Source organism: Mytilus trossulus, chromosome 1 (genome assembly GCF_036588685.1).
Source record: "Mytilus trossulus isolate FHL-02 chromosome 1, PNRI_Mtr1.1.1.hap1, whole genome shotgun sequence".
In the NCBI taxonomy this organism is placed as follows: Eukaryota; Metazoa; Mollusca; class Bivalvia; order Mytilida; family Mytilidae; genus Mytilus; species Mytilus trossulus.
In genome coordinates, this window is record NC_086373.1 from 20361667 (window position 1) to 20374935 (window position 13269).

The 13269-nt window shown below is 34.6% G+C and overlaps 1 protein-coding gene across 1 annotated transcript in view; it reads left to right on the forward strand.

Annotated features, from left to right (window-relative positions):
- The window catches only part of LOC134718085 (guanylate cyclase soluble subunit beta-2-like), a 74692-nt gene that overhangs the window by 28807 nt on the left and 32616 nt on the right, over nucleotides 1-13269 (forward strand). The window lies entirely within an intron of this gene.

Sequence of the window (13269 nt, forward strand, 5' to 3'; positions counted from 1 at the left end):
GATGGAACTGCTTGATAGACATAACGACTGCTAACAATTCTCTACGGGTCACGCAATAATTTCTCTCTGCTTTACTTAGTGACTTGCTAAAATACGCCACTACCCGTTCTTCGCCTTCTTGTAACTGCGACAACACCGCCCCCAAACCGAAACCACTAGCATCCGTGTCTAAAATGAAATGGCAGTCTTGTTGTGGGTAACTTAAGATAGGCGCAGTTGTCATACGATCCCTTAATGTGTTAAACGCTATTTGGCATTCTGGCGTCCATTCGAATCGGACCTGTTTTTCTGTGAGTCGATGAAGCGGTCTCGCGATGTCAGCAAATCCACGAATAAACTTGCGATAATAGGAACAAGTTCCCAGAAAACTCCTAACATCATGTACATTACGCGGGACTGGCCATTCTTTAACAGCATCAATTTTACTTGGGTCGGTAGAAATACCGTCTTTTGAAACGACATGGCCTAAAAAGGTTACTTTTTCTTGAAAGAACTGACACTTTTTCGGTGCTATCTTTAAACCAGCTTTGCCAATTCGATCGAGTACTTGATCCAGACGCGATAAATGACTGTCAAAATCCTGCGAAAAGATAATTATGTCGTCTAGGTACACTAGACAAATCTGCCAATTTAAACCTGCCAACACGAACTCCATTAAGCGCTCAAAAGTAGCTACCCCATTACATACACCAAACGGCATGACGCGAAATTGATATAGGCCGTGCGAAGTAGAGAAGGCCGTTTTCTCCTTATCTTTTGGGTCCATGGCGACTTGCCAGTACCCACTCAATAAGTCGACGGTACTCAGCATCTTTGCGCCAGCCAGCGCGTCCAGCGCGTCGTCAATGCGCGGAACCGGGTACGAATCTTTTTTTGACACTTGGTTCAGGAGACGATAGTCTACCGCGTACCGAAGGCTCTTGTCTCGCTTCTCTACTAGAACACAATTTGCTGACCAGGGACTCTTCGAAGGTTCAATGACCTCACACTCGATCATGCGCTGTAACTCCTTCTCGGCTGCGTCTCGCTTGGCTAATGGTATCCGTCTTGGGGCTTGTTTGACAGGCCTCGCGTCACCGGTATTAATTTTATGTGTAATCAGGTCTGTTCTTCCAAGATCAGTTTTGGATTTAGCAAATACTTGTAAATGCTTAGCTAGAAGTTGTTTAACTCTTATAATTTGTTCATCGGACAAGCCGTCACAAGACCTTAAAATAGGCTCCATATATTCTGGTAGTTCAACATTTTGAACTTTCTCAACACAAATTTTATTTATTTCCGCATATTCAGCTTCCGAAGAGTAAACTGAATCCACAAGTTCGCCCACAGCTGCCTGCATGTTTTTCTGTAAAATTTGGGGTTGTTTACTTATATTTATAAGTCTCAGGGGAACAAAACCATTTTTTGATTTTGCTATAGTTCGAGCTACCAGGATACCCTGTTCACTCATACTGGTACTAACCGGTTCTATAAGAACAAGACAATCATTAAATGAATCACCCTCTACAAAAGATTTAATTACAATTTCAGATTCCGCTGGAACAAAAACCTTGTCTGCAACTCGAATTCTGCAAACTGATTGTTCTGCATTTTCGCTAGTACATTTAATTGACTTATTTCCCACCTGTAAAATTCCCTTTTCCAAGTCTAAACTGCATTTATGCTTAGACAAAAAATCAAAACCTAATATTACTTGTGACTCAATATCAGTCACAGTCATCTCATGTTTTATAGTTTTAGAACCAATATCAAAAATAAATTCAGCTTTTCCCAGGGGGCGTACAATACTGCCATCGGCCATTTTTAATCGACTTGTTTCTCTCAACACAGGTCTATCCGCCTCAGGAATCTGATGAAATTTCCTAGAGTCTAGCACAGTTATGGTAGACCCTGTGTCGATCAAACAAGCGGTAGGAATACTGTCCACCCTAGCATTTACATACAAAGCATTATTAAATTTTCTACATTTCATTTTCAAATTGTTAGACCCATCATCGAAATCAGGCGACGCTGGAGTAGGGCCCTTTACCCCAGCCGTGGCCCGTTTCCCGAAAGGTGATAACTTTCTGCATTCCTGTTTGTTTCCTGATTTATCTGACACTGTTGTACAGTATCCTCTAAATCCTTCTTGCGCTTGTTACAATTTTTCCTTATATGACCTAGAACTCCACAATAATAACAATAACACCTGCCATAGTTACCCTGCCCCTTATTTTTATTAGACGCCCCTGCAAATTGGGTTAGTTTCTCCAGAGTTTGCTCCACCTTCCTCACAGCATCTGCCATCTCATTCTGCTCAGCTGCAACCTCACTCTGAGTACGGACTGGTCTAGGCATACCTTGCTTTTTGCGGGAAGCATGAAATGCTTCATATTTAAGAGCTGCAGAAACAGCATGACCAACTGACTTTGGTCCATTCTGATGGACGGACCACTGCAACTCTGCATCACCTAATGAATCAATAAAGCAATCAAGGGCCAATTGGTCCCTAAGCTCTACGCCTGCTGTTGGATAGGCAAACCTAACCAGCCGCTTCACATCCTGAGCCAACTCTGGTAAAGATTCCCCCTTTTCCCTTACCCTACTTTTTACTTGAGATCTAAAAATCTCTGACTGATTTGTGGGTTCAAATCGTGCTGCTAGAGCGGAAACTAAACAATCATAATCTTCCCTATCCTGCACCCCTAAATCGCTGAGTATTGCTACCGCAGCTCCCCTTAAACTAGTAGCTAACTCCATAGCTTTTTCTTCTTGTGTCCATTGGTTGCCTTTACCCAAAAGTTCAAACTGAACCAGGTAGTCCTGCCAGCTTGATGTCCCATCATAAGTGGGGGGCTTTTTATATGAACTTTTGTTCTTAGTAGGTACGTTAATTCTGCGATTTACAACATAATTATTTGTATTTGGTATAGTAGTTACATTTTCATTGAATTGAGGAGGAGGTTCACAATTCGGCATGTGATTTTCACTGCCACCAGCTAACGAAATCTGGTACCTGCCCCGTAGCCCCGCCGGCTCCTGCAGAAGCGCGGTCGAAGTCTCATCCCTTGAATGCACAGACCCAGGTACACTCCCGGTTGATTGGAACCCCTCTGTGGACCCCTCAGCAGCATTAGCACAACCCTGATCTATGGTAGGGCTCTTAAGATCAGTACCACTAATCTGGTGTAGCCCCTTGTTGCCCGGTGCCGCCAGTTCGCGATTATTCCGCCCCTGCACCTGCCTAGGATGTGAAGGCGGAGATAGAATATCCACAGAGTCCGAACCATCTAGCGTCACCCTAAACTCCTCGCTCAATTTCTCAAACTGCTCCAATAATTCTGCATATTTCTCCCTTAATTGAATATCCCCTTTTCCCTTATCTGCTTTCCCTCTAATCTCAGGAGATTTAGGGCCAGCCCCAAAATCAGATACCGGAACCCTCATTTGAACTTCTCCACTGGGAGTACCGGCTACAATTTTAAAGGGGGTGAGTTCCAGGTCGTCCCTACACCCGGTATAACTTTGGACCCGCCGAGGCGTTCTGTCTGCCATCTCTATTACTTATCTTTCTCACCAGTTTGAACCACAAAAATAAAATTAAAACAATATATTTATCAAGGATCTTTTAATTCTACTTTGAAACTATAGAATCCTGTCGACGACGCCAAATGTAACGTGTTCGCAAACCGGTGAGAACCTTTCCCACTAACCAAACTACCCAACAGACCAGACACCAACAACGAACCAAAGATAACTTCACAGGAAATATAAACACTCCGGATAAATCAATATTACTATATTACTGCTACAATAACTGCATATCACCCAGACATAGTTTCTAGGTCAGCACCAAGTTTCTTTATATGTGTGTGTGTACGTCGGATCTGCTTTTTATATGTAAATGTTATAAATTATCAGTTCAGTCTCTAGTTTGAGGTTCTGGATGGAAACACAAATACGTTTAACATGTATAATAACTTTTATTATCCAGACATAATATTAAAAACAACTGGACCATGGATTAACAGTAATAAATCTCTTAAAACAACAATCAACAATTAACAATCGTCCGCATAGATTAGATAAACAGATAATAATATTCTAAAACAGTTACACCAAAAATCAACATTCAGGAAACACAGATTATCAGCAACTATCCAGATAAATACATGTAAAATACTATACACAAATAAACAAGTCACTATTTTCGTAACTCTCTTTTTATATCAGAGTAACATATAAAAAGATATATAAACAGCCACCCTAACTATTTAAAACAAACGGCCCCCTTTGCCGAGTTGACGCACCTTTCTCTTATTTAAAGTTAAAATACATTATTAATCTTTATTCTCAAAACTTAGAATCTTTCAGAAATCAAGAACACTGGTTAAATTCTGCCTCACGGTTTAAAACTAGAAACGGGAACAATTAACGTTATATTTGTACTGCAAAAATAGTTATATTGCATATATTTTATGCAATATACAGGAACTTTTAAACTGCTTCTTTAGAAAAACTGTACCTTGAAAGTTAAGACAAGTTTATTTTGCTGCTTTCCGGAACTAGGGACAAGCTGGAACTGACGTAAAAATACTATTAATCTTACGCTAGTGTTGTTATTTCGCGTGAGAGAACTTCCAAATATGGATAGAAAACAATGACCTAATAAGGAAACTTCCTTATAAGGTTCATATCTTTGCACTAACGTCTTAGAAACATGACGTCATACCAGCCCTATTACGGAGAAAAGGTGCGCAACGTCGGTGCAAAAATAGTTCGTAAGACGATGTTACAATAAATAGAATAAAACTCTATTCAACATAAATCTTACATAAAATGTTCTAACATATATATCTATATTGAAAAACATACAAAAACATGATCAAGACAGTCTACAAATTATATTATTTCTCAGCCTTTCCACTATATTTAACACCATACGTGACTTCCGGTTAAAGCCAAAGTGAAAGTAACGTACATTTTACTACAAGCTACCGGTCATAAAACCATGCCTTCTGTTATTCAGGAACTTACAATATAAAAACATTTATACAATACATAGGTAATTATGACATAAAATACAAACACTCTTTGCTATATATAATGATATTAAGTACAGTCGTGGTAGAGACATAGACAAACAAAGTCAACCCAATTAGATTAAAACATGTAATCTCCATAATTCATAAAGTATTTCCCAAGGTTAGCTAAATAGCAGTTCAACAAAATATAGACGATATCAACAAAAATTTAGGCAGTGCTATCTGTCAAAAACGTCACATTATATCTTGGTACCGCTGTTAAAAATGCCAGTTAATCCACGCTACTAAAAGAGTTTTCAGTTGATAGGGTACTGTTTGCAATTAAATAAACACATTACAATCCCTTTTCTATGCGTTTTTATCAATTTTATTTCAGGGCTTTTTCTGGAATTTTTGTTCTTTCTTATCTAGTTTTAATCTTGCCGTATCAAGTCATAAGTAAAAAATTCTATGCACAAACACTGACATATCAGTCCTATAAGAAGGTCGACATGTCCCTGATTAGTACCTTGATAGTAATAATAAAAACTTATGTGCAAAACAATTTCGAATAGCTATACAAAAAAACTGTAATGATAATGTTTTCTTAATAATTTTGCAATAAACATAGGCAATAGTAGACTTGTATACCGAACCGCATTTTGATAGTCAATCAATCAATTTAACTGAAATAAATCCAGATCACAATCCAAAAACCAGGAAAACATACCAACTATAAGAGGAAAGCAATAGAAACACTCAAATGCTACAAAAATCGACGCAAATATACATAAAAACGGACTATAAGATCACAACTGCCATATTCCTGAACAGTTTTCGATTATGTCTAGGAGTTGGAACGATTATCGAAAATTGCATTGAATTTTATGCATGTCAGCACTTTAAAAAATTTAGAAAAAGTAAATTGAATAATACCTAAAATAACTATTTCTAAGAATTGAACGGTTGTCGTAAATGACTTTGAAATTAATGCATTTCGGTCAAATAAAAAAAAATGACAATTAGTTGATTAAACTTTTTAACACTGTTGTCTTGATGATATTTTTTTCGTTAAATAATCAAAAGTTTTCTTCAAAATACTTAAGAAATTTATCCAGTAGTAAATTAAAACGAATCGAATACTATAAGCGATGTTCCTTTGGCAACATCTTACTGTGTTTATATATCCCAAATTGTTCGTTATGTTTGTGTCTGGATTTCGTTATCACAAGATGCTTTTACTTTTACTAGATTCTTTCATAGCACATATAACAAAAATAACTTACACCAAAGGGATTTAGTGACCGATAGGTCTTAGTAGTTCATCTACTTTTTCCTGTAAAAGAGGGAGGAAAGATACCAGAGGGACAGTTAAATTCATAAATCGAAAATAAACCGACAACACATGGCTAAAAATGAAAGGACAATCAGACAAACAATAGTTCACATGACACAACATAGAAAACTAAAGAATAAACAACACGAACCCCACCAAAAACTAGGGTTGATCTCATGTGTTCGGTGTAAGGTTGTCGTTTAGAAGCGCGCACTTGGCCTTTTCATACATGTATCACACATCTAAATTTGTTTTTTAAATTCGTCAAAAAATCTTCAAATTAGTTGGTGCTACATGTTGCTATTGGAGGTATTTTGATATGGGGAACATTGATAACCGAATTGAGGTAATGTGTACCTGAATGTCAATACAGATTTTTAATGATGTCTTGATATATCTTTGGTTCGATATATATGATAAATATATTTGTAACAAACGTTTATTAGTCCATCCGAGTAAGCCAAAAGACCAAATTTTATTAGTTAATATTTCAGTGAAATTAAAGTTTACTTTATTTGGACGAAAACAAACTATTCCTAAAGTAAGTATACCATTTACTTACACATTTGTTGTACAGCAGAGGAATATTATTTGTATATTATTTATGCATATCATAAACAGTATATGAGAAACATTTCCTCGAGAAATCCTAACAAAAAAATCAGAGATAAATCTAATCGAATGATTTATTTATCCTAAGCTCGTTGCAGGGTCTTAAATGTAGATCATTTTGGTTGAAACTTGCCATAGATTTTGTACTGCGTTGGATAAGTTTATTTTTTAGATGAAAGTAAAAATACTTTCTAATACCGACCATAATTAAAATTCTCCTCTTGCAATAAACTTTGATACATTTAAATTTATTCAGGATTACCATAACAATGTGTTATATCTTTAGGTTCCTAGCCCCAGATGACTTTCTGATAGTTTAATTTCCTCTCGGTCACATAACAATCTATATTTAATGCTTTTTGATTGGATTAATTTTCGACATTGGGACGTTTAAAGATAAACCGTTAGATTCATGAGAGTTTTATGAACAGACTTCAATAACAATAAGTGTGGAGTCAGACGGAACTTTAACAAATAACATAATTGTCAATTAAATTTTAACGTGAAGTTTCAGTTCCGAAATGCCACTAGTCTGTATTGTCTAAATCATTTTATTGATTTAAAGTAATTGAAAGCAATTGATTAGAACAATTCTAGAACCATTCGTAACTATTTGTAACAATATATATGTAAGTCCCACAGTGATATTTAATGTATGTTTCGATCTATTTATGAAAATAATTAAACAGCTTACCTTTTATCTCTTCTTGTTCATATTTACACTAACAAAAAATCAAAAGATATAGAAGGAAACTGTAAAAGATGCAAATACGAGTCTCAGTCTATCGAATTTATTAGATATATCTGGAAGGAATAATAATTTAAAAAACCACATATTATTTCAAAATTAACAATTGCAGTAAATTTTTCAACACTTAACAGTCACGATTTTTTTTTTTAAATCGAAGTTAGTAGATATCAATTTACTTCTAGCGTTTTTTCTCTTTATATAGTATAAGCAATATTACGTATGCATAAACATACATATAAAGGTAACGATGCTATCATACTTCAACATGAATGAAAGGGGTAAACGAGAAAATAATAGACTTGGAAGAATAAATAAAGCCACAGTAGTATACCGCTAAATGTCATAAATTGGCGAGAGAAAACAAATATTATAAATTGCTTGGAAAAAAGTGTTGATGGCAATTTACAAATTAACGTTGATGCATATAGATGTTCTTATAATCGATGTTGAGTAATTTGTAATTTCGGTGCTCCAAATTATTTCTATTGCGGTTTACGTCGGTATGTGACGTAGATCTTTATTAAATATTGAACCATCAGTTTCAATTAAACTTTCTTCAACGTTCTAGTAAAATCCCAAAGAACATTTAATTTTGTCTGTCGGGCGAAAAATAATCTGTTTTTATCACAGAATGAAGTTAATAAACCTTGTTAGAGAAAAAAAAAACAGAATGTGATGGGACAATATATCGGAAGTATGAAACAATTATGCGTATTGTGTTCTTATGGTACTTTAATTAATCATCTAATCGATATTAAACAGGTTGGAGTGTTTGAAACTAAGGAAACTCGTTTTTTCCCGCCACATTCCCATGTCCATATCCCTAGTCAGGTATTTCGTCACTGATATAGCTGTCCAATCTTTTTGGTTTTTTTTATGAATTATCATATAATGACACCGAGTGCTCTAAATTTTTGCCTTTTATGAATTTTCAAAACCACTGTGTTAATACTGATAAGGATATTATTAAAACATGTATTTTCTGTCATTTTACAGTTCTTGTTAGTTTTCTTAATTGTTAGAAACAAACAGCGTTGTTCTCCTAAAGACATAAATAACATTAGTTAGATTTTGCAAAAATCGGTGCATTTTTCATTTCAATGCATTTTAATGTAAATGAGTTTACCTATCCACTGTTATGATTCCAAAGCCACTTATATGTCTTAAAGAACACCTAAAAAGTAAAATCACAAAAATACTGAACTTAGAGGAAAATCAATTCGGAGAGTCCATAATCACATGGCAAAATCAAATAACAAAACGCATGAAAAACGAATGGACAAGAACTGTCATATTCCTGACTTGGTACAGGCATTTTCAAATGTAGAAAATGGTGGATTAAACCTGGTTCTTTAGCGCTAACCCTCTCACTTTATAATGACAGTCTGATCAAATTCAGTTTATTTACATTGATGCGTTAAACAAACAGACACAATAAACAACATAGTCAAAACATGGGTACATCAGTCATCATCGTATAAGTTTGTTTGAACCTGTACTAAGTCAGGTACCTGCTGTTCAGGGGTTTTCGTTTGATGAAGTGGTTATGAGTTTCTCGTTTCTCGTATTTAATATGGATTTAACCGTTTGTTTTTTCTGTTGAAATATGAGTTTGCACTAGTAATATTTTGGGTTCGTTATAGCTTGCTGTTCGATGTGAGCTTTGGTTCCGGACTTTGACCTATAACGGTTACTTTTACAAATTGTGAGTTAGATAGAGATTTATCTCATTAACACTCATTACACTTCTGAATAATCTGTGTAACGTGTTCTAGTTTTCTTAATTATCATTTTAGTACTTTTAGTGACTTTATATAATCCTGTACTTTTCCACTAAGATGTATGGAGATACAAAATATTTGAGCGGCATCTGAATAAAATGATGTGATGTTTGTACGTTTTTTATAAGATCTATTTTTACAGCGGAGTTATTATTACCAATTTGTCTGTTTGAAGATGACATTTAAGATAACGGGGATATGTTGTTAAGATGCATGAGATATGATGATGGCTGACTGAAATTTACTACCATCTATTTATCCAACGATCAATTTTGTCGAAGGATAAATTGCATCTTACGAACATTTGGAAATCGTAATATCTCATCTTTTTGTAAAGGCATACTTATTCAAATATACATTTGCATGTCAGCAAGTAGTTATGTCATCAATTTATGTATTCTGATGACGCAAATCCAAGAGACACTATGAATATATGATTATCAGGGACTGTTCGTATGGTAATTCATGCCTATATTAATGCTTTTTAATCGATTTCAATCATGAATACATTGAGACAGATTACTTAAAATTAATAAAACTGTTAATTGTGAAGGTAAATACTTCGACTGTTCAATACATCGTAGTTACGTCAACAGTGTTAACTTAAATATTAATCGCTGTTAAAATGGCAATACTTCTGCTTTACTATTACAGTTGAAAACTTGACAGTAAACGTGGCACTGTCTGCAGACAAACATGTTTACTTTGTTATAGCGTTAAACATGGTAAAGACAAATGTCCGTTAATTAGAACTGCTTCACGGCTGTTTCAAACTAGACAAAAAAATCAAATTGTGCATCTAGTGCGACAAATTTTACCGTTAATGTTATTGATACCACTGGGTCAATGCCTCTCCTGGTTAGTCCTTGAAGGTATAACCAGCACATTAGCCAGTAGTCTGGTACTATCATGAAAATACGGATTTCTTGTTATTAAAATTTGCTGATTCAAAATGTTGGACACTATTTTTAAATTACGGAATGTTTCTCCCTCATGCTTAGCTCTGGATCCTTGCCTTTGGCTATACTTTTGAAACCTAATTGGAATGAACCTTTTCATCTTTTTCAAGCTTAAGATTTTCACATAGCTTGGCCTCGAGAATCACCGAAGAGACTTTTATTGTCGATATTTTCATCTGTTGCAGAAAAAAAGTGGTACTGCTTACTGTGTGCAGTTCTGCTGTTTACTAGTGATGAGGACAGGTCTGTTCTCGATAATGTTTATTGGTTTATGCCCGGTTTTGGGTTACTGTTTATTTTTTTTATCAGGCACACCAGAGTATATACTTATTCCAGTAAAACTTATATGCAGTGTATAAATATAAAGAAAATATTCTCATGAATCGCAAGACCGATAAAGAGGTATTCTAAGCTTGATGCAGGCCAGATTAAACATACATCATGTCTAGTAGAGGTGAACACGTGTGCAGGTTTGATTTCGAAGTTAATGTATAAACAAGTTATAAAGGGTAAAGTGTTACTTTTTCGGCATTCACAATGAGAGTCCTAAAAAATATATATGTTTTTGATTTTTTGTTTTTTGGGTCCTTAGTAGATCGATCAAAGCAGTCATAAAACCAGTCGCAAGTTCGTCATTTCTTGAATAAAGTACGACCCAACAAATGTCAGTATACGTTCTAAAATCGGGACCATGTACACATTATTTCATGCTTTTATATAATTATGAACACCAGTCTTGTTACCTTTGTCAAGACTATAAAAACATCACAGTATATGAATGTTTACCAGACGAAAGACAATAGATATAAGTATGACAAAACTTGCATTTATATGTATTAATGACTTTTAACACGCTGATATATCTATATTAACTTTGCTTTGATGCTAGGACAATTTCAAAATACTTAATTGTGGTTATATTTACTCGATGAAATAGAAAATCTTTTCGTTCCTACAAATGTATGAATTGATGTTAATATTGTAATTTACTAAAAATCATGTGGGTTTTTTTTTTTTTAAATTCTCATTTTTTTTTATTATTTGATACATGTGTTATGTTGGTTAACAAGACATTACGTCAGTGTTTGGTTTAGTTGAACTAACCCAGTCTTTAGTTTTCTGTGTTGTGTTGTGTTGTGTTGTTTGTTCTACTGTCTGTTTTTCTTGCTTTGGTCTTTTTTTCCACGGCATTTTTATCATTGGAAATGATCGATCTGGGGGATCCATAAATAACATAAAAAACATAAATATCCATAACTATCAATTTGTTTTCATTTTATGAGTTTGCATATCACGTTGGTGTCTTTGACCTCTCGTTGATCAGATCTAACTGTGTGTAGAGTATAGACGAAATGAAACAGTGTGTCTCTACCAATCCTTATAATGTATTCAGATAACGTTACTTATCGTTTACTTTTATTACCTCGAGACGGCCAAGTAAATAAGACCGACAGTGTTGACAAATGAACAGAATAAGCTATTTGTTATGTTTTGCTGAAACATAATATTCAAATACTCGTAACAATTGAGTAAGAATAATGATTAAATATATCCAAGTAGGTAAATCTTACAACGTTATATGTGATGTACTGTTGTCTTTTGAAACTGGAACATCTATTCAATCATTCTCGATATAACGTTTGGATGTTATATTGCTCTAAAGTGTCTAATCGTATTGAGTTTCATCTGAATTTATATGTTATATCATCTAGCTTTGACTTGTTACGTTATAGTGATATATCTATATGCCATTGGTAAACCTTAATGTAAGTGTATTTTATATAAATGTCTAGTTCTATGGCCTAATATAAAGACTCATTATCGTTTATCACATTTCATTTCCTTTACAAGTTACGTACATAATATTCATTGAATATATAGAGAATATCATATGGCTTTTTCAATATCGCATCCGTATCAACCCGAGAAACCAATATAATCCCAAGAGCTCTGCTCGAGGGATTATATTGGTTGAGGGTTGATATGGTGTGTGATATTGAAAAAGCCATATCATATACACTTTATAATATATACATATACCTCAAGTAGATGTTTTTCGTGTTACATGACGTCATACAGATAAGGAGGTTTAAAATGACGTCATACAGATAAGTTATTTGATAAAGCCTTTGCAACAGTGATTGCAATCGATGACGTGACGTCATACAGAATAAACTTGTGATAAAGCTTTTGCAACCGTGCTGATATCGATATCATCACGGGTGGCTGATACAGCAAGCTTGCCAATGACTGTATTACACATACCATTTATCTGTATTTACTACTAAGTATATAGTAAATGTTACTATCTTCTGTATTTCTAATAATGACAAAAGCAAAATTGTATATCTGATAATATACAATGTCATTGATTCTTGGTTATACGGCATCTGCATCTTTCTACTCCTACTTTTTGAGTCCACTTTCTGAGGCATGTAGTATTAAGTGATTTTGAAATTTGCCTTTTAACCATTCAGACCCTTTTTTGTATATAACAAATCCTGCAGCTCTTCTCGAAACTTTTTGAAAACCGCCCAGAGTATAACTCATCATCTGATGAACTTTGTCACCTATTTCGTTTCTTCATCAGTTTGAATTTGAATGTACATTTACAACAGTATATATTTGGTATTTTCCCCTTTTTCTACTTAAGCTTCATATCTTTCGAACTTCTACATACTATAATGTTATCGTGAACCTTTTATGTCAGCTTCAATCCGGAAAATCTTCAGTGAATTGAATCAATGTAACCGTCGTACATCTATGGGTGTTTGCCTCTTTTTTTAAAATGGAACAATTTCAGACAAACTTTTCAGTTTTCTTCTGT